The 21,127-nt window shown below is 58.2% G+C and overlaps 1 long non-coding RNA gene across 12 annotated transcripts; it reads left to right on the plus strand.

Annotated features, from left to right (window-relative positions):
- The first annotated feature begins 240 nt into the window (after positions 1–240).
- Positions 241–8,186, plus strand: LOC101750883. Of its 12 annotated transcripts, none has more exons than XR_005839909.1 (4): positions 241–798; positions 2,562–2,630; positions 3,618–3,696; positions 4,140–8,166. It is a non-coding gene; the product is annotated as an uncharacterized LOC101750883 (long non-coding RNA). The 12 variants fall into 12 exon arrangements; XR_005839908.1 differs by having other exon boundaries at positions 242–798; positions 3,078–3,696; XR_005839906.2 differs by lacking the exon at positions 241–798 and adding an exon at positions 2,288–2,377 and having other exon boundaries at positions 3,078–3,696.
- Positions 8,187–21,127: the final 12,941 nt, after the last annotated feature.

Consider the following 21,127-nt stretch of genomic DNA (forward strand, 5'->3'; position numbering starts at 1 on the left):
GTTGGCCCGCTGCCCGCGGCCCAGCCAGACCTAATCTGGGGCTGTACGCTGCCCATGTTTAATGAGGTATTGTATACAGATGTGTCTGACTGTGTATATGCACACGTCCCCAGCTGCGGGTGTCTCGCGCAGTGTTTGCATCTGTCTGTTAGCGAGTTTGGGCATCTGGGGCTCTTCCCGTCGCTTGATTAAATGTCTGCCCGGCAGCATGTTTGTGTATCCGCGGATCTTATCGCATGTGTCTGTGTCTGCACGTGGAGGTGCTCACAGCTGATGGCATTTGCATACACATGGGTCACTCTGCGCTGCCGATGACACTTCTTCCACCCTGGGGACGAGTGGAGCGATGGGGCAGCTAGGAGCAGCCCAGCTCCCCTGCCTGCAGGGAGTAGGGGGACTCCAGCCCACCGCCCGTGTGCTGCCCACCCTGCCATTGCCCAAAGTTGGCTGGGGTGTGTCCTCCAGCTTCACACCCTCAGTGCTGGGGTGCCAAGCGTGCATACTGGGAAACACAGGCAGTGGTGGAACCGTCCCTCCTGGAGCAAGGCAGTCCTTTCTCTGCTCCGTGGCCGTGGCCGAGGGGGTGTTTGGCTGCAGGCTGAGCAATTAGCATTCAATTACAGAAGCCAGAAGGATTGGAACGGTTCTCCTTATGGTTTTCTCTCAACCAAAGCCAACTTGTCTGAATTATGACCTAGGAAGCATCACATTAGAGGCAAGCAAGGTCTCCAAAACACAGACCTCACAGAAGATGTTCCCCAGTGATGCAGGGTTGCAAGCTGCCTGGACTACGTGTGGGTGAGCATTCATCTGCATGCTATAATTTCATCCATGGTTGTCTTCCCCAGCTGAGCCCTCTCCCATGGCACCTGAGCAGAGAGATTTCTGAAGGCCACCAGCTTTCCACACAATGTCCTCATCCCTTTCCTTCTGCTAAGCCAAGGTCTGGACGTCCTCCTCCACCTCCTGCCCTCTTGTGGAGGTGCTGTGCGGGGCCAGTGGGGCCCCAGGGCTGGGGACATCATCTCTGCATCACTGCAGCAAGGTGAACGGCCAAGGGCAAGGTGTGGGGCAGGGGTTGAGTAGAGGGGCTGGGGTGGATGGCAGTGGTATGTTCTGCCCAGGTTTGGGGATGGCAGAGAGGCAGGAGTGCAGCTGGCAGCTGCTCTGTGAGCTGCGACACGGCTGCGAGGCAGCTTTCATACCAATGACAAAATGCCCTTCCAAAAATGTTTTCTTGGATAGAACTCACATGCAGTCTGCTGAGCCAGCTTCTTCCAGCTGCTGGGCATGAACTGTGCTGGGGAGGCATGGATTCAGTTGTGGGGCTCAGCGTCGCACACACCGGCTGTTGCTGCCATGCAGGAGGGGACTGGGCATGCTGGGTGCCGTGGGGACCTGTGCCACTGCCCTGAATGCTGGCCCTCATGCTGAGGACCTGCTGGCCCCTGCCAAGGACCCATCTGCTTCTGTACCATGGCCAGCCAGGGCTCCCAGTGCTGCCCAGCCGGGGACCCCACGCTTCCCAGACACCGAATGCAGGACCATGGACCCTGCAGCTGGGTGACAGCAGTGCCTGGGATGGGGCTCCTGCCTGGCCTGACTGTTCTGCTGTGCTTCCTTTCTCTGTTTCCTGGTGGCTGCAATTTCAAGGTTGAATTTGATGACCTTCAACTTCCCATCAGGTGATCTCGTGATGACTTTGTCTGCAGACCAGCCCCGCTCCTGCCTCCCACAGCCATTCCCATTCCAAGTGTTGCGCTGTGCACAGATCGCCCCAAGCACCACGTGAAGGAAAGCCAACCCCTCTGTGCCAGCCCAGCCGCCCCATGTCCCCATCCTGCGCTGGCCGCAGTGGCAGAGGGCCATCCAGGTTTCTGTGACATGAGTGGCTCTGCACACAGCTGGGCTGACCGGTGGTCTGAGACCACGCCAGGCTGCCGTGGGGCCCCTGCTGCTCCCGCACACCGAGAGGAGGAGGATTGCCACCTCCCCAGCTGTGCCTGGTGCAGCACGGATGTGGGATGCGGTGTTTCCATGGCGGGCCGCCCGCCCAGAGGGACGGATAGGTCCTCATGCGCTGCCATTGCGGGGAGGGCCAGCAGGGAGAGGGGACAGCCCCATGGCTGCTCCCGGCCCCGCAGCCCCACTCATCACCCCGCCATTCATCGGGCCAGACAGATGCCCCCAAATAAAGGCCGCCGTGATTGATACCCAAAGACAATGGGGTGGGAGGGGCCAGCGGGGCTCCGCATGAATAAACATGACGGTCTTTGGACAGAGCTTCCTCTCTTCACAAAATGGGACTGATTGTGTGGCAGGCATTTAACATTCAGCTGTGGTCGGCCCCTCTTCCATTGCCCCCCAAACCGCCGAGGTGCTTCATTTATTTAATAATTTCCCCTCCTCCCCTTTTGCGCTCGCTCAGCGACAGACCTGGGTCCTTTCACGCTTTGTCCTCCCTCTTTCTTTCGTTCTTGCTCGCGCTCTCTCTCTCTCCCTTTTTTATCTTCCTTCCTTTTCCTACTCCTTGTTTCTTTCTCTCTCTGGCTTTTGTGCAGGGGGCCGTGACGAATGGCTCAGAAAAGAGGGTGCTGTGAGAAACTGGAGCTGCGCTGGCGGAGTGGGTGGTGAGGACTTGGTGCGAGGGGCGAGGGGGGTCTGGGGGCTCCACGCGGAGCGGGGCCGGGGGGCGGTGGGGGGCAGGGGCTGTGCGCGGCCTCTCTCTGTGCCTCGGGGAAGCTCAGGGTGGTGGTGCTGGGGTAGGGGTGCTCTGTGCCCCCCGCCCGTGGGGACCCGGCCCTCCCTGCTCACCCTGCACCTCCACCGCTGGCTCTGTGTGGCCACCGGGGAGGGGCCGCCCTTCTGTGTCACTTAATGCGTTGAGACATGGCTCCAGGGGGGATGGTGGAGCTGCATGGGAAGGCGCAAGAGTGAGGTTGGGGTGGTTTTGGTGGAGGGTTCCCTGTCCAAGGCTTGTAGGAGTGCTGATGAGCTCCTGTGCCGGGACGGTGTGGTCTGTGCCAATGTCCCCCATTGCTGCAGCCCCTGATGTGTGAATGCGTCTGCTCCTACAGAGGGACTGAGGAACCAGCACAGAGTCCAGGGCTGGTGGCACTGTGATGCACAGGGAGCTGTGTGCCAGGTGCTGGAACCGCTGTGCTGCTCACCCCTGGGAAGGCCAAGATGCACGTGGGACGATCAGAGTGAGGGCTGCACGTGGGATGGCTCTGCTCGCTGTGACATCCCAGCCCTGCTCTCGGTGCTGCGGGCCCATTGCCGGTGTGCTCAGTGCCTGCAGGAGGACATGAGGAGAGAGAGCATCCCTGATGTGCATCCTGCACCTTGCCCACCCAAGGCCAGAGCAGCTCCACCAGCAGCTCCTCACTGACCCTTCCTCCACCCCGCTCCCTCAGGCCCAGCTCTCCATCCTCAGCCCCAGGGACGGATCCTGCTGTCCCGCTGCCCACAGCAGGGCCCAGTCGGCAGCCTGCAGGGGACGGGCCTGGCAGGCTCCAGCAGCAGGAGGGCTCATGCATTACAATCCAGTACAATCTGTCCCCCTTCCCACTGCCCAGCGGTAGGGGAGACGGTTACTGTTTAATCCCATTTGACAGCTCTTTCATCATCTGCCTGCCTCCCTCCAGCTTCCCCATGGTTCCTCCAAGGCTCCTTTGTGGCCATAATCAAAGCCTGGTGAGTGATGGCTGTTCGGGGGGAGGGAAGGAAGGGACAGCGGAGGGTGGTTCTCCCACTGGGGGGCGAGGGAGCGTGGCCTCACTGTGTCCTGGGGAGCTGATGGGGACAGGGACGATAGGATGGAAGGCGTGGGGTGCCTCCAAGTGTGCAGCTCCTGTGGGCATGGCTGTGGGTGGTGATGCTGCGGCTGGACACAGCATCCCTGGCACTGAGAGCTGGGCACTGTTGCCACACTGCTGATGGGCCCATGTGGCTCTGCTTCACAGCGTGAACTAACCACCCAGCAGTGCCACCAGGGAGTCATTGGCACCGCCGGCCTGGCCTGACCCTCGTAAAGTCACCGAGTTTTTGTCATGGGTTTCAATAGGCGTCGGGCTGCAGTGCTCTGCCTTTGCCCGACTATAAACTTTTCGGGGCTCTATTCTCCCACCTCCCACCAGGCAGAGATGAGCCACGGTGCACAGGAGGATGGCTCGGCACACACTTCGAGCGCCTCCTGGACTGACCAGACAACCTGCAGGGTCTGTACCAAGGCATCTCCTCGCTCAGGAGTGGCAGAGCTGGGAGGTACGGGAACCTCCCCAAAAGGTACCGCAGCGCTGCTCCTGCAGCCCACGGCAGGCAGCCCAAGTGCCATGGCCACGGGTAGGATGGAAGCAGGGCCCCGTGCTTCCCAGGGAGGGAGTCTGCACGCCCGTGGGTTATCGCCTGCATCAGGGCTCGGTGACGGCGCTTCCCCAGAACACATGTTCCCTCGTAAACCCGGGATCCGCTTATCTCAAAGGGCACATCCGACAATTAGCTTATCTGCTGTGAAAGTGAGGAACAGCTTTAGTTATCTGCCCGGCTTCCGCAAGCCAAAAAAAAAAAAAAAAAAAGGAGAAAGAGCCCCTGGAAGGACGAGGCGCATACACAGCATCCTATAAATAAAGTGAGTGCGCTGTGAGCGCGCTGCAGACAGGCTCCATGTGCTCGCGGTGGGAGCTGGAGATGCCCCCGAGTTTTAAGGACGCTTGGTGCTCCCTGGTGTCAAATGCTGCCTTCGGCTGCTGGCAGCTTTGCCAAACCATTCCAGGCTGGGTGGTAATATTTCAGGGTGGGTTGCGGCTTCTTATTAAATTTGGGGGGGGGGAAAGTCTCATCCAGAGAGCCAGGCTGTTTCCAAGAGCGAGGGTACAAGGAGATAAAGCATTTGTCCTTATTTTGTTTTAAAATTCTGCCTTTTGAAGCAGGAGCTTGAAATTTGGCAAGTAGGGAAGGGAGAGAGGCTGAGATTTGTCTCGTGTCCCTGGAATATACTCAAATTTGACCAAGTCAGAACACTTTATTTGGGAAAAAATGCACTTAGCACACACTGGCCGTGGAAGTGGGCCCTGCTCGGAGGTGCAGGTCCCCCCCTGCATTTCCCACCCAGGTGGCACCAGGGGACATCTGGGGATGCTGGTGCTTCTTCCCCGGTGCTGCTCTTTGCTCGGCTCCCACAGCAGCATGGCAGTGCTGGCTTCCCAGATCAATCTTCATGGCTGCATGGCGTGGCTGCGGCTGTGCTTGCTGAGCCCATAGGACCTGATGGAAGCCGTGGCTTCCCAAGTGATTGGCCTGAGGCAGCCTGCAGACAGGTGAGCTCCCTTCTGCTGTGTTGTGTCCGATGTCATTTTGAGTGCCCCACAGCTTTTTTTCTCTTGTCCCTCAACAAACCAGCCTCAATCACACATGTATAATGAAGCAGAGAGTTTAACCAGCCCTGCGGTGAAGCCATGCTCTGCGCTGATGGACACTGGCAGTGCAAACTGCCCAAACCCAGGGTGCTGCAGGAAGGGACACTGTGAGTGTGGCCCCTCTGCTGCTGCCCCCCGTGCTCTACTCCCTGTCCCCATCACTGCCACGGGCACAGAGATGCTGGCAGGAGCAGGAGCCGGGGCTGCCGGGCAGCTCCTTGGCAGTGATAGGCACCCAGCAATGAAAGGAAATGGCCAACAGATGCTGGAGAGAAGGCTGCCAGAGTGCTCACGATGGTTCGGAGCCCAACCGTAGGGCTGTATGATGCTGGTTGGCATCACTCACCTCCCTGCCAGCACTGCCACCACTTTCCGGTGCCTGCTGGCCCGGCTGGCACCTTCCTGCCTGCAGGGCAGGGACCTTGCTGCTCTGCCCAGCCTGGAGCACCACCAACACCAACCACCAACACCAGCTGTTGGACAAGTCACTTTGTTGCAGGTCACTGCTTGAGGACTCCTTCCCGTGGAGACCTCAGGAGTGCAGTGGTGCAGTGCCCGGCCTGGGGGGAGGCAGGGATGGCTCTGGGGCCGCTGCTATCTGCTTATGGTCACTGCCCACTGCCCCCTGGCCCAGCACTTTCTCCCTGCTCTCCCCAAAATGCTCATGAAGAAACAAGTATCTTGTTTGCAAACTAAAAACTAGAAATGATTTATATGTTTATAAGCCCAGCTCTGGCTCTCTTTATTTTGGCAAAGGGATTGTTTGCATCTTTGCAGAATTCCTTCACCCAAACCACTCATTAGATATGAATTTCAAAACAGCCGGAGGGAGCGGGTGACTCAGGGGAATTAGCAAATGGCTTCCCAAAGCCTTTTACGTCAAGGCCAGCAGCTCCATGCCAGTGGCCCAGGAGATGCTGTCACTCGACATCTGGTCAGCGCCCTCAAGCCGGAGGGTGCGTTAAGAAGCTGGGCCTCCACTGCCCCGCTGGCAGGTGGCTCAGCTGGGGAAGCAGTGCAAAGAGAAGGGCTGAGAGCCACGGATTCCATCGCCAGGGCTTCAGTGACCTCCAGGCAGCGGGGCCACGGGTGCTGCTCGGGGCGGAGATGCATTCCCCAACAACCTTGCACCCTATTGCAGGGGACTTCTGGAGGAGCGGGCCTGCAGCCTGGGCATGGGATAGCAAACGGGAGCTGTGAGGGCTGCGGGGAAGCGTAAGGGCTGTGTTGCTGGGGAGCAAGCAGGCTCAGCCCGTGCCCTGAGCCGTGGGGCTGAGCTCCTCCCCGAGCACTGCTTGGCCCTCGTCTTGCGAGCAGAGATGAAAATAAACTCAGCTGAAGGGTCCTTTAACTTTCTCTACTCGAGTGAAAATAAATGCGATTTCCCTGCCACCCGGCCCTGTAAATTCCCCTCGCTGTGAAATATCTTCCAGATATAGTAAAGAGACGGCTTTCGGCTATTTTTTTAAACATCTTTAACTGCTGTATATATTTCCAGGGAGACGTAATAAGCGCTGCAGCTAATTTATCTGCATGTACTGTAAATATTTTCAGGAGATAGCAGAAAGGATTTCAAACACATGGCTGGAGGACTGGCACACAGCGGACGCTGGGTGGGAAGGATGCCGTTAACCCTCCGTTTGCCGCTGCCCTCCGCAGGCCGTCCCCGTGCCCCCGGCTGCATGCGGGGGTACCCACAGAGGGGCAGAGGCTCTGCATCCCCCTGCCCCCCCCTCCAGATGATACCTGCCCCAGCCTGGGCGGTGCTGGGAGATACGGTGCTGATGCTGCCAGCATGGGGTGGGCTCTGGGAAGGCAGCGGCTGCGGTTTTAACCTCTGTGAGTGCCCAGCAGTGCTTGCAACCCTGTGTTCCTGCAGGGCTCCCAGCCCCACGGGAGAGGCCAGGGTGGCTGGATAGCACTGAAGTGGGCTGTCAGCCTTCCAGAGGATGCGTTTCATGCTGTTCCTCCTGACTTCAGACTGTTCTCTTCCTAACGGGCTGACCACATCACTGCTATGTGCCACCACTGCACGTCCAGCTCTGTCTGCAGCACTGTAATCCGCAGTGGAGAGAAGTCCCAGGGGCAGGTGAGGGCAGGGCATGTCACAGGGCAGATATGGGGTGAGCGGCGGGGCGCTGGGTGGGAGAGCAGAGCCGTGTCATCCTGAGAGCCTGTGCCTGGTGTCAGCAGGAAGCATCACAAAAAGCGCATTCAATTCAATGCCTGCTATGGAGCTAACAGCCCCGTGTCACGAACAGCCTGTCCTGAAGCTGTGGGTCATTGCAGTGCAATGCTCACCCCTCAAAGGGGCTGCACTCTGGCCAGCTGGGCAAATCTGCTGCAGGCATCCCTTGCTGCTATGGACACCCCTTGCTGCTGGTTATCCTTCATTGCTATGGACTCCCCTTGCTTCTACGGACACCCCTCACTGCTGCCCCATCCGTGGGGGAAGCTGGGGAGACCCTGGCCCTGCATCCTCAGATCTGGTGGCTGTGTGTCCCCTGCCACATCGCTGCCCACTGCTCCTGCTGCAGCTGCACAGTGTGGCTCTGGGCTCTACTGCGGCTTTCTGCTTCCACCGAAGGAACCGTTCTCTCAGCTCATGATTTGTTCCCAAGCCTCATTTTTGCATGATGCAATTTAACACAGAGCAAGGACACAAAGTACCTGTTGGCTTGGAGCCCACCCTAAAAGCCGTAAAAAGGAGATAAAAGCCTTTAAATGCTAAGCCTGTCCGAGGAGACAATAAAAGGCAAATGTCTTCCCAGTTTTATGTCTGTGCCTTTTACTTGATTTATGGAGATTTTGCCATATTCCTTCATGCTTTGTGACTCCTCAAGCAGTTTGACTGTCGTAAAAGGACCATAGAAGCAAACTGCACCCTCCAGGGGCTGCGTGGTCTCCAGATCCAGGCTGGTCCCACTGCGCAGGGCTGCGGTGCCCCGGGTTCCTCTCTCAGCAGAGGGCACCGCCAGCGGTGGAGAAAGCATCGAGCAAAGAGAAAGGGCCAGGATGCTTCTGCTCAGCCTCCTCATGGTCGGCAATGTACTGGGGAGAAAGCTGCAAAGAGGATCCAGATGGGGAAGCTGCAGCTGCTCCCCATGAGCAGTGCTGCGTTTGCTCTGGGGATGCGTGGCCCCGTGGGAAGGTTGGGGTCAGCACAGGGCCGTGCGAGGGGCGTGGGGCCAAGAGACCGGGGTCTTCATTGAGCCAGAGCACTCAGATCTGGAGCTCATCAGCCCAAGGGCAGGATGCGTGCATGCCTGTTGGGGCAGGGATGTGAAAGCAATTTCTCTCAGTAAAACAATGCTTCCTTCCACTGCTTCTTTCAGAAGCGGAGCTGTGAGCCCGAACGTCCTCAGCTGACTCTGGTAGTACACGGCCTCCTCAAGGAAGGCTCTGTGGGATGCTCGGGGAGCGGAGCAGCTGTGGAGGTCTCAGCCGGAGCGGGAGAGCAGTGCCTGACTGCTCAGTGTGCTGCTGCACAACGCCAGGATGGCCGCCATCCCCGCGAGGGCTGCCTGCACCATCCCTGTGCCACCAGGTGCACATCTCATGGTGCTTCACCCAGCAAGAGAGAGGGCTCGGTGCATGTGAAGCAGCACTTTTTTATCCTACTTCTGACACCTCCAAGCTCCAGATTCAGGTGGTGACCGGGGTCTCCCCATCCAGCTCTGTGGTCATCAGCCCTGGCTTGCTGAGCCTATCACGCCTGGGGAAACACCCGATGTGCGTTTGTGGTTGGGGGTGCTGGAGAGCAACGTGGGGGAGCAGAACTTGGCTTGTCCTTAAAAGTCTCTAAAAATATATATTCTTGCCTGTAAAAAAATTAGTGATTTTAAACCACAGGCGAGTGCTTCACATTCCTGAGGAATGCTGCCCTCTGTTTACTGCTCGTATTGTTCTCAATGAGCTGGAACCGTGGAAATGAATATTCGCTCTGACGCCATCCTTCGCCCTGAGAAAGAAAGGAAGAAAGAAAGAAAAGGGGAAAAAGAACCAAAACTGCTGAAGGAAAACAGAGTCATTCTCCCCATGACTGAATGAAAGAATAACATGGGACCGTGGAAACAGAGCTGCCAGGGCGCAGCAATTGATTTAAAGTGGGCTCTGAATGCCGTCACCGCGGTGGTGTGAGGGCTCAGCCCAGCCGGGGGTCACTGCTGGGGTCCCTGAGCCCCTCCCCAGCATGGAGGGCACACGTGGGGTGAGGCACTTGGGGGTCTCTGGCTGGGACATGGTGAAGGGGGGAAGATTTAAAGCCCAGCCCAGGGCTTCCTGTGCTTAGGTTATCTCAGGCTGGGGCATTGCTTCAGACCACACAGGCACATGCCGAAATAATTTTTACTGGTTCCGCAATATAACGTGCAGCACATGGGGATAGGAGCCGTGCTGTGCTGACACGCTGCCTCGGCACGCCCGCGTGCTGTGGGGCTGCCAGTGCACGGGTCTGCAGGAGGTCAGGCATTGGGATGCAGGGGTGGTGTTCACTGGGGATGCAGGAGGATGCGCGTTGGGATTCAGTAAGGATGTGCACTGGGATTCAGGGGGATATGCATTAAGGTGCAGTGAACCTACTCAGTAGGATATAGTGAAGATGTGCATTGAGATGCAGGAGGACACACACTGGGATGCAAGAGGATGGGATGCAGTAAGTATGTGCAGTGGGATGCAGTGAGAACGTGCAGTGGGATGCAGTGAGAGCATGCACTGGGATGTAGGAGGATGTGTATTGGGTTGCAGGAGGATGTACATTGGGATGCAAGGGGACATGCACTGAGATGTAAGACATGCATTGGGATGCAGTGAGGAGATGCACTGGGATGCAGTGAGGACATGCACTGGGATGTAAGACATGCATTGGGATGCAGTGAGGACATGCACTGGGATTTAGGATATGCGTAGGAATGCAGTAAGGATGTGCAGGCTTTGCAGCTTTATCCTGAAGTGGAGCAAGGGCTTCCAGGCTGCTGTGATCCGGGAACTGAAAATCTTCCTGCAGGATGCAGGCCTCCTTGCCCAGGTTTTCTCTCTCCAGAACATACCCTGAGGGCTGGAAGGAGCAGCAAAAGCAGCTGAGCATTTGGGCTTTGCCCCAGGCAGCTCCAGCGCCCCGTTTCTGGGCAGGCAGGGACAAGGGAGCACAGCACCGTGGCACAGCCAGGGAGGGTCTGGGGGGGGTCCCACGCCACCTGCAGCTCGGGACGAGGGCGGCGTGCTGCTGGCAGGGAGATATCCCCGTTAATCATCACGGCGGGTAATTGCGCGAGTGGCCGAGGGGTGGGCGCGAGGAGTGGCCCGCAGGTGTGGTGCAGCCGGGGGCCCCGCGGCCGTGGGCCGGCTCAGAAGGCTTTCAACTGGAATAGGGTTACCGCCAGGCAGCCCAGCAATGCCAGGGATGTGAGGAATCCCCTATCTGCTTCAAAAGGACGCATTCTTTATCGGCTAATTAAAAAAGGGCAGCGGTGGGGGGGAGCCGTGCGCACCTGTTCCAGCAAGTGCACGGCCAAGAAGGGGGCGAAGGGGGGCTGGGGAGGGCGGTGAGCAGGGCAGTGCTGGCACCTGGCAGCACTGCTGGGTGCGGTGACACCGTGGTGCAGCGCTGTGGATGCTCCTGTGTGCTGCAGCCCGGGTGCTGCAGGGACACTGAGCCCCATTGGGTCCATGATGAGCACAGAGGGCTTGGGGGCTGTGGCCAAGTCTTCTGCATGCTCATGTAGCTGTCATCTGCCACCAGGGTTTGGTTGAAGCTGTCCCATAGGAAAGGCTCAAGCTAGAAAACAACGGCACTATTGATCTATTGGCAGGATTTATCACTAATCCATAGAGATGCCTCCGCTGGACGGTGGTGAGGCACATCTCCCTGGCACTGGCCAGGTTTTGTGCTGCCGCTCTGTGGTTGCTGTTTCCTCTTTCTTGGTTGTTGTTACTGAGTGGGAAGAATGTTCACAATTTGGGTTTTGTTCTGAATTGCTCCCACAGGGAATCAATCCCAGCAGCATTGATCTGGGCAGCATTTTGAATAGAAGAGAGGAAATAATTGTTCTCAGAGCTGGTGAGCAGTGAGCCACAAACGGACCATTTATGGGTCCTGCTGCGTCCTGCTCCTTTCCTCACATGGCACATGTGGGGACAGAGCATCTTCGAATTCTCCTTCTCTCTCTGAATTTGGGTGCAATCAGTTGGTGTCCTCCAGTCACAGGGCTGGAAAGTGAGGCATACCCACAGACACCATGGTTGCACCAACCTCATCTTCTTTGGAAACCGAGCCAAAAAAAGAAAGAAAAAAATGGGTGAACCGTGGTGGAAATGAGCCAAGTGTAAGCTGTCAGAGCAGTTTGCACACACAGCTCGGCACGGATTTAATGAGACCATTTCACATCTTCAGTTAAATAGGTGTGACTGGGACTGGAGGAGCTGGGGATGGAGGATCCCGGTGGAGGCCTGGGGCTGGCTGCTGTGATGGAGCTGTGACAAGGGACCAATCTGTTGCTGAGTGCACAGGAGAAAGCATGGAGGAGCGGCTGGATGAAGGGGATATCCTGGCTGCACACCTCCATGCCAGCACAGACGGACTCTACACAAGGGCAGGCGCTGTCCTCAGGCCCTCATGGGATGCTGGTGGCACCTGATCAAGTCCGGAATGGGACAGGTTACCCTTGCAGAGATGTAGGAGGGACCACGGAGATGCTAGAGGCCAGGGCCTGGAGCCTGGGCTGGAGATCCGGGCAGCAGCTGAAATCCAGCTGAAGCAGGTCTGGTTTTTGCTATGAATCCCCACTCTGAGGCAGTGAGGGTTACTTGGGGGGTCCTGAGGACTTCCTCCCCCACAGCCAGGTGGATATTGGCAGCAGGGCTGGGGACTGCCCTGACATTGGCAGTGGTGATAGACAAGTCCCAGCACCTGAAACACCTGACACTGTCCAGGTTGGGTATGCAAGGGCTCATCCCATGGGTCACATCCTGCACCATGGCTCAGACCACAGGCACACTTGGCAGGGGCACAGCTGGACACATAGGCAGCAGCGTGTGGCGGCGTTTGGGATGGCTCCTGAATCCCCTTCCACCCACATGCAGTGCAGTGCATTCACTGCTCTGCCCTGCTCCTGGCCAGACCAGCCCTGCTGGCACATGGGGACAACACCATCCTGCATCCCTTGTGGACAGGGGATGGATGGATACACCCCGAGCACACACATGCTTCCTGCCCTGCACCTTTTCCCTCACTCTTGGCTCAGCCTCCCCTCCTCTCTCCGCCTGGCAGCCGGGCTCCGTGTGGCCCCATGCCAGATGAAACCTAATGTCCTCCTGTCCCTCCCCAGGGATGCAGGGGGCCGCTAGCAAAGCTGGGACCCAGGTGATGGCAGAGGGAGAGGAGGCTCTTGGAGTCACACTGGGACCACACACTCCAGTGGGACAGGCTCCTGCCTCTGTGCTGTACTGGGGCCAGGTGACAACATGGCCCTGCCATGGGGACACTGCCGAGCCCTTGCTGAGCCTCTGCTCCCCCAGCCCCTGCTGCAGGAGTGGAGCTTCAGGACACGGAGCTGAGCCTTGGCAGCAGCCCCACAGTGGCCGGGAGGGGACAGATGGTGTTCGGACATGGAGAGGACACAAAAGCTGTCCCAGTGCTGTGGTCACCTGCACTGGGGGCAGCTGCGGGCTGGCAAATGGCCTGGTTGCCTCTTGCTGAGCCAGCCCTGGGCACACCATGGGATGCATGTGACTCCCAGAGGGCTGGTGTGTTCCTTGCTGGGCCACCGTGTCTCCCAGCTTTCCAGCACTTCCCACTTGGCCACGGGATATGGATTCATTGCCACTCTGAGCCTTGTTCCTGCTGGCAGCGTGGCCAGTTGCCTGTCCCCATCCGTGCTCCCAAAGGACAACATACTGCTGCTGCTTGTGCCAGCAATGAGAAGCTCCTGCCACCAACCCCTACCCTGTGTGTGCAAACACATGCAAATGTGCTCCCATGGCCAGTATGCCAGCTCCATCCTACAAACACCTGCTGGCCCCCTGCAAACGCAACACATGTGCTGCAGCCTCAGGGCACCCAGGACTGGGCTGGTGAGTGGCTGGGCAGAGCAGAGCTTCAGGCTGTATGCCTGATCCATCCTCCCCCCCCCCCCTTCACCCTGTGTCAGGGGACAAGCCCTAAAGGAAGATTTCAGGGTGAGCACACGGGGAGCTCAACTGTTTTCCCAAGAAGAGATTGAAGCCGAGCACAGAATCCAGCTCTGTGGTGTGCAGAGCTGCTCACATCTCCCAGCTCCCAGTTGTGAGTGCTCACAGCTTGGCACACCTGCACACCAGAGCCGGAGACACAGTGCAGGGGGAAAGCACCAGGTCTATCTGCAACCAATCTGCAGCGACCTCCGTGTTGGCACTGGGATGGCACAGCCTGACAGCCCCGTGCCCCACACCCATCCATGGCTGGGGACCCCGTGCCGTGATGTCGTTGGATTTTCCAGCACCAACGTGAGAAGCTGAGCTGCCCCCAAGGAGAAGCCGGGGGTGGGGGAGTGGTAGGAAGAGGGAGGGGGAGCTTCCCCTCCTAATTTCAATAAACTAAATGAAAGGGGTGGAAAATTGGTATTTCATGCAAAACTTGGCGAAGGTTAAACCACTTCCAGATGCTGTCTCAGAAGGTTTCGCTCCAACCTGATCTGTTGCAGATAAAGCTGTAGACACCCCTGCCAGATATTGTATTGCATGCCAGTGGAGTTTCCAAGCGGCGCTGAGATCCATTCGGCCTTTTGTGCTGCACTGTCCCATAAACGAAACAGGAAGGACCCCGCAGCGTCCCTGTGGCCACGCACCTGACTGGAGTCACACCAGGCATCTCTGGGGAGCTGCAGCAGAGCAGGCAGTGCACTGGCTGGGCTGTGACAGCCTCAGCGCGGGGAACTGGGCACAGTGTGGCTGCTGCTGGGTTTTAAGGTTGGGGAAACTGAGGTACAGCCAGGCCAAGCCTGGAGAGGGGCTGCTGTCCCCCTGGGCTACCGCCCTGCTCCTCTCCTTGCTGTGGCAAGGAGCTGCTATGTCCAGCACGGGGTCAGCACACCTGCCCATCACTGGCATTCCTGCCCCCTCAGCCCGCTCCCTCCTCCCCCTGCCTGTGTTTTGCCCCCGCTGCCTTTCAGCCTCCGCTTGTTTTCTTAGAAGGCGGCTCCTGCGCTCACCGAGCCCAACAATTTCCTGCCCAGGCGAGTGCATTCCTCTTCCATGTTGCAGGTCCCTCCCACCGCCTCCCCACCTTGGGAGCGCAGCCCAACCCCGTGCCCCCCCCTTCCCTCCCGCTGCCCTGCCTCAGTTTCCCCAGCTGACACCCCACGCTGTTTTTGGGAAGCAAATCAAAGCTCGGGGATGCAGGGTCCTGTGAGCTGGGCTTGGGGTTTAGTGGGAGGTGCCATCTGCCCCTCCCGGCATTGCTGGAGAGGAAGGGGCGGTCAGGATAGTGGTCTGCAGCAGATCCAGTGTGCCAGTCCGGCCCCAGCCTGGGCATCGGTTCAGGTCACACTGCTGTTCAGAGGTTCCACTGGCAGTGCCGATGGCACCGGGATGTCCCTTGGCTCTCCAATGGGAGAGCATCCCCATTTCCTCCCACACACGGCACAGGAGGGTGATGTGGTGAACAGGACGGAGCTGCTGGCAACTGTGGGGCGATCCCGAAGGCATGCTGCTGCCCTGCCTGGGGCACTGCTCAGGTTGTCTTCCCGCTGTGAGAGCTGGGAAAGCCCAGAGCGGTCACACAAAGGTCACCCAGGACAGCCAGGGTTGCTGTCACCTTGAAGCACCCATCCTGGCATCCACATGAGACCGGTGCTGCTGGGGAGAGCATGTTGGCTCCCCCTGGGTGGCCACCACCAGGTCCTCAGTGGCCCAGTGGGACCTGCTTCACCAGAAGGACACCGGCAGAGGGGGCTGGGGCTGCGATGGGTGCACGGGGCGGGGGCCGGGGGCACGGGGCAGGCAGCCCAGCAGTGTGGGCGCAGTGGCCGGATGCGCCCTTCCCTGCGCAAGCTGCCAGCCCAATACCCACCCATGGCCCGAAAAGAAAGAAAAGCCCCGGCCCGCCTGTCAGGAAACCTCAAATCAGGGCCAATGTTTTTGAAAGTTTTTTTATCCTCTCTCTTTTAACACATCTGCCAATATAATCTGACCTTTTCCAAATAAATAAAGCCCTCGCGCTCCGGCTTTGATCCCGCACTCCAAATTTTCTATTTACTTAATTGGCCCATCCAAGGTCTGAGCGAGCCGCGGGCCCGCAGCTGCCGCCGCCGCATTCCTGGGGGCTTATCGCCACCCGCTCACCTGGTTGTCATTACTGCAGGGCCGGCTGCGCCCCGACATGGCCCCCCCAGCCCCGTTCTGCCACCCCTGGGGCTCACGGGGACCCCCCACTCGTGTGCCCGATGCAGGTGCCGCTCGCCTGTCCCCAGTGCCCTGCTGGCCCCGTGCCACCAAGGGTAGGGGAGAGGCTTCCTGGGGCAGTGCAGGAGGGGTGCTGGCGGGAGGGGGGACAAAGCCTGATGTGCTGCTCTGAGATGCAGATCGCATCCCGGTGATCCCCTCTTCCTTCAGGTTTGGGAATGAGTGTGCACTGCAGGAGGGAGCGCTGATCTCGGAGTGGCGGTGATGCGGTGTCACAGCAAAGACCGGGCTCTGCTGGGCAGCTGGGACAGCTGTGGTTCCACATGAGGAACCACATTGCCATGAGGAGCAGCCCCAGGGAGGTCGGCAGCGCTGGGGACTGCATCGTGCCGGGTGCCTCCATTGGGGTCTGTCTGCCCCCTGTCTCTCTGCAGACGTGGCTACAGGACCATGGGAGGATGGGGAGCCCCAAGGCTGGGGTAACTCATGAGCCTTCAGCTGTCATTCTTTTGTTCAGGAAATGGAAAAATGTGCAGTGAAGGCTGTAGACAGACCCAGACGTGCTTCTTGGTCCTGCATCTTTCATCCACGTGTTGGCTAAGCTCGTCCCTGCCCTGAAGAGACAGAGGATGCTTTTTCTGGCTTTGACTTCCCAGCATCTGCAGGCAGGAGGCAGTGAGCAGACGGAGCCCTGGGAGGATGCAGACAGCCGGGGAGTGGGCTGCTCACCATCAGGAGAGCCTCCAGCCCCAACCTGTGCGCCACCCCCAGGGAGTGACCTGCAGTGGCTTTGCCCAAAAAGCATGCTCTGTGCAGGGGATGTCACTCCTTAGCAATGTCAGTTTGCCCCAATGTGCTCAGCATCTCCCCATGTCCATTCCCTGCCTGCCCAGCTGGCTCTGGAGCCAGGAGGAATGCTCACAGCCCATTAACGCTGCTCTGAGTGGCTCCCCGGGTGATACCATAATTCAGGTTGTGCCCAAGAACTCCTTTCTCCGGTGAAGGCTGCCTGCATCCTGTGACTCACTGGTGCCCACCTGCTCTGCTGGGTTCACCCAGGGACTGAGAAAGGTCTTTGCTTTCCTCGCTGAGGCGGTGACTGTCCCACTGTGGCGGTGTTCTCAGCTCTCTGGAACCACAATGGGTGTCTCCTCCGCTGCCCAGCTCTGCCCCATCCACCCCACCCAGCTCAGCCTGCTGACCTGCAATGCCTCCTGGTGACACCCAGTCCCCAGACTACCCCTTCCTCCTCCGTGGCAGCAGCAGGAGGCAGAGCAGAGGGCAGGGAGGGAAGGAAGGTGGTGTAGGGTGGGATTTCCACGTTTGACGTGTTGATGTTTCCCAAGTAGAAGCCAGTCACTCAACATCTGGCCGAGAATATTGCGTCCTGCTTAAGAGCAACTCCAGATGTTCCCAAGACCTTTTTTTCATTATTTTATTTCTTTCTTTCATTCTTTTCTTCTCCCCTCTCCCTCCCAGCCACTCTTGACTCACTAAATCAAGGGAGACAGGCTTTTAACTCTCTGGAACGACTCAGTGGTGAGATGAAACGAATTCTCTGGAACTGTGTGAGCAGATGTGTGCTGGGGGAGGGAGAGGAGGAGCAAGGTAAGGCAGAGCAGGAGACAGAGGGGGTACATGCATGTGGACGTCTCTTTAGCACGAGGTGCCCCACTTGGATCCATAGTGTGATGATGGCCAGAGGGATGAGTGGCCTGCGAGGAGTGTGCAGGGCTGGCAAAGGCAGGACCTGAGACTGGGGGTACAGGGGATGAACCAGGTCCTGTTTCACTGGGTGAACTGGTGATCTCCTCTCCGGCATAATTGGGTCCAGTTCTTACCTCCTGAAAGTGGCTGAGAGCCGAGGAGGTCAAGAGAAGGATGGGGCTGGTATGTCGATGACGCTCATCCAAAGAGGTGATTTATCATCGCTGACGGGAATGGGAGAACGACAGCCAAACAGCAAGAGACCTGGGAAAGGGAAAGTGTGATGGGAGGAGGGGAGAGGTCAAAGGTGAGAGAGATGAGTAGCAGAAAGATGGAGGAGGGTGGTGAGAACGTGAAAGGAAGACCCAGAGATGCAGAGACATGGATTGCTCTCACATTTCTTGCCTCTTGCTGAGGCTCTGTTCTGGTTGGCCCTGCAGCATCAGTACCAATTGTGGGCCATGCAGGATGGAGCCTCAGGTGCCTCTGAAGTCCTGGAGCTGCAGTGCCCAAAGTCTCTTCAGGCAGAGAATCTCGAGCATGGTGCCTGTCTCCCATTAGCTGCCCTGTCCCCTCCTGAGCCGTCAGGTCTGTCTGCAGCCATTTGTCAGAGCCGCTCTGTCGGGGTTTGAGTGCTCCCTGGCAAACTCACCCCTTCCCAGCGGGGTTCTGCACACTCCTCAGATAAAGCCAAGAGGCCTAAACCATCTGCTTTCTTCTCTTTCTACATCTGCAAAGTTACCCTGACAAAAGGTGAGGTGGGGGGAGGGAGCACGAGAAAATCTCGCTTTGCTGCCTTCCTTTAGAATTAACGAGCTAAAATGTTAGATGAGCGTTGCAGTCAGCCAAGAGGAGCAGCCTGATGGCATACCTCCATCCAGTGTGAGGCTGCACCGACTAACCCAGGGGAGCTCATCCCAGAGAAATATCCCACGGAGGGAGTTAGCACGGCAGGACCAGCCCCACAGCATCGAACCTCATGTCCCCACCAGGCTTGGTGTCACCAGGGCTGAGGCTATTGCCACCCCTACTGCTCAGCGCCCAGCCCAGCGATGGCCCCGGGTGGGCTCGGTGCTGGCTGCAGGTGGCCACTGTCCTGGGGATGGGGCTGGGAGCGTGTCCCAGCTTCCTGCCCTGCACGGGGGTCTTGGCTTCCGGCTCCTGGCTCCGGAGAGCGAGGCTGAGAGGCCATCCTGGCTCTCAGGAGGACCTGTGCTTCAACATTTTCCAAACAAATCACTTGGATTATTTCTAACTGACGTTTTTTGGAGGGCTTTTCCTTCTGCCGGAAGGGAATGACTTGATTTATTTATTTCTCAAAAATTCCCGAGGAAGGGAAGTTCTGACTTTGGACAACTCCATGGAAAGCTTCACCCAGCCATAAGCAGCACCTACATCACCATGTGCGCTGCTCCGGGGCGGCCTCCCCCAGGAGGAGAGCAAACTGCATATCCCCAGCCCCATAGCGCCTGAAGGGGCATGCCTTGCTGGAGGATCCAGGCTGCCAGACCCCAGCCCCAGCTCTGTGCTGGTCTGCCTGTGCTCAGGCTGCCTGTGGTAGGGACAGCCCGGGGATGGCCGCGCCATGGCCCCATGGTGGGCTGGGGTGGGATGCGAAGGGCTGACACCTGCCAGCTCAGCTTTTAGCAGCAGGCATGGGGCAGATCTCAGAGGCTGCGAGATTTGGATGGAAAAAAAAATACCTGTTATTTTTTCAACCATTGTATGTCGCAAAAGGAGCTGTTCGTCTGCTTAGGACGTAGGTGACAAGTACAAAAGGCATTTGGCGTCATAAAGCAGGCCAAATTTTCAGGAGGTCGAAGATATATGGCATGCAACCGAGTCCCAGCCTCAATCTGCTTCTGCACTGTAAATTCCAATTACATCATGCTGCCTTGTTTAAATACCGTGAAACCTGGCTCATGCCCGAAGTATGTTTTATATATTGCCACATCCATTTGAAATAGATGGGCAATGTGTTTTACGACACATGTGCAAATATCTCCGTATTTTTCCATCTGGGGGTTTATGAGATCTTTCAGAAAATTAATAATGGGGCTCAGAGGAAATGTTCGACTCGGAGGCAGTAGCGGAGATTTATGGCCGTCCCAGTGGATGCCAGGGAAAAGTCTGGGAGCGCCCGCAGCAGACAAAGGCCCGCGGATTCGCCAGGCGCTCCCCGAGAGCTGATTTGGCAGCAGGGACGGGCGCGGGAGTTTCCCCACGTGAGCCGGCAGGTTGTTGGCCAGGGGCTTTGCTGCAGGCACTGCGCAAAGGTTGGGCTGGGAGGAAGGGATGCGGCCGTGCCTGCAGGCAGTGGGATGGGCAGGGGACGGCACACAGCCGGGCTCTGTGGACAAGGGCTTACCCCTGGCACCCCTGGGCTCCATGGGGCTGCACGCTGCCCAGGGACCCCCGCTCTCTGCCAGGCACCCCTCTCTCAGTCTCGCAGTACCAGCCGTGCTCTGAGAGTGCCGCACCTCTCCGGCTCTCACCATAAACAAAAGCCTATTATTTCCCCTCGCGTGGATCCTCCATGTGGGAACCGTTGGCTGGTATTTATTTTGACAGCAGAGAGGTCTGTTCTGTGAGCGTTCTGGGTACTGAGTGTTGTCCAAGATGAAAAAAAAAGGGCCGTTTATTTGAGTCTCACATTGTCTGTGTAAATAGAGGGTTCCCTACAACAGATGCCGGCTGGCGGATCAGCGGAGTGAGACTGATCCTGAGCCATGACTGCCAGCACTGAGGCTGGGACATGGCACACTCCGGGTAAGCACCACCCAGCCCTGCACTGTGTGGGCAACACGTGCCTGAGGATGGACGAGGGCTGAGGCTGCTGCAGGGTTCTGCAGAGGAGGCTTGGGAGAGATGCAAGGCTGAGCCCATCACTGAGCCTGCATCACTGAGCAGTGTGTCACCATGCCCATCACTGAGCCACGTCACCAAACGGTGTGTCACTGAGTCTGTACCACCAAGCCCACGTCACCAAGCCCTGTGTCACTGAGCCCATGTCACCAAGCATCAGTCTTGCTGCTCAGGTGGGAGCTGTGCTGACCTGGCCCCACTCCCTGGAGGACAGGTGTCCCTTTGCTTTGTGCCACCACAGCTCCCATGGGCTGTAGCACAGCCTCTGTACACCAATACGTTGCAGCTGTGCCATAGGGTCAGTACTGTGCGTCGAGGGGAGGGGGACCCCATTTTCAGCACCTCACCGAGGGGACTGAAGAGCGGGGGGCTGCCCACCTGGTGCCATCAACTCAGAGCCCCATCCCTGCACAGCCCTGCCTGGGATCTCCTGTCCATTGGGACCACAGGGACCACAGGGACCATAGGGACCCCTCTTCTGCTTTGCAGCCGCTCACCATCGCTGCTGAGGTGGGAAGCCCCGGCAGGAGGGGCCCGACGGGCTTCTCCAGATGGTGCCCCATTGACCTCAGCCGTTCTCCGTCTTCGACTCTTCCTTAGGAAAACACGATGTGGGCCAGCCCATCGATTAATGGTTTCCGCATGTTCCCCCTGTGCGGCTGCCATGGGAAGCTGCCTCCCCAAGCCCGACCTGCTCCCCGCTCCCAGAGGGGGGGTCCCCTTTTTGGGGTTGGCTCCCTGCACCCAGGGTGGGTGCGCAG

Source organism: Gallus gallus, chromosome 14 (assembly GCF_016699485.2).
Source record: "Gallus gallus isolate bGalGal1 chromosome 14, bGalGal1.mat.broiler.GRCg7b, whole genome shotgun sequence".
NCBI lineage: Eukaryota > Metazoa > Chordata > Aves > Galliformes > Phasianidae > Gallus > Gallus gallus.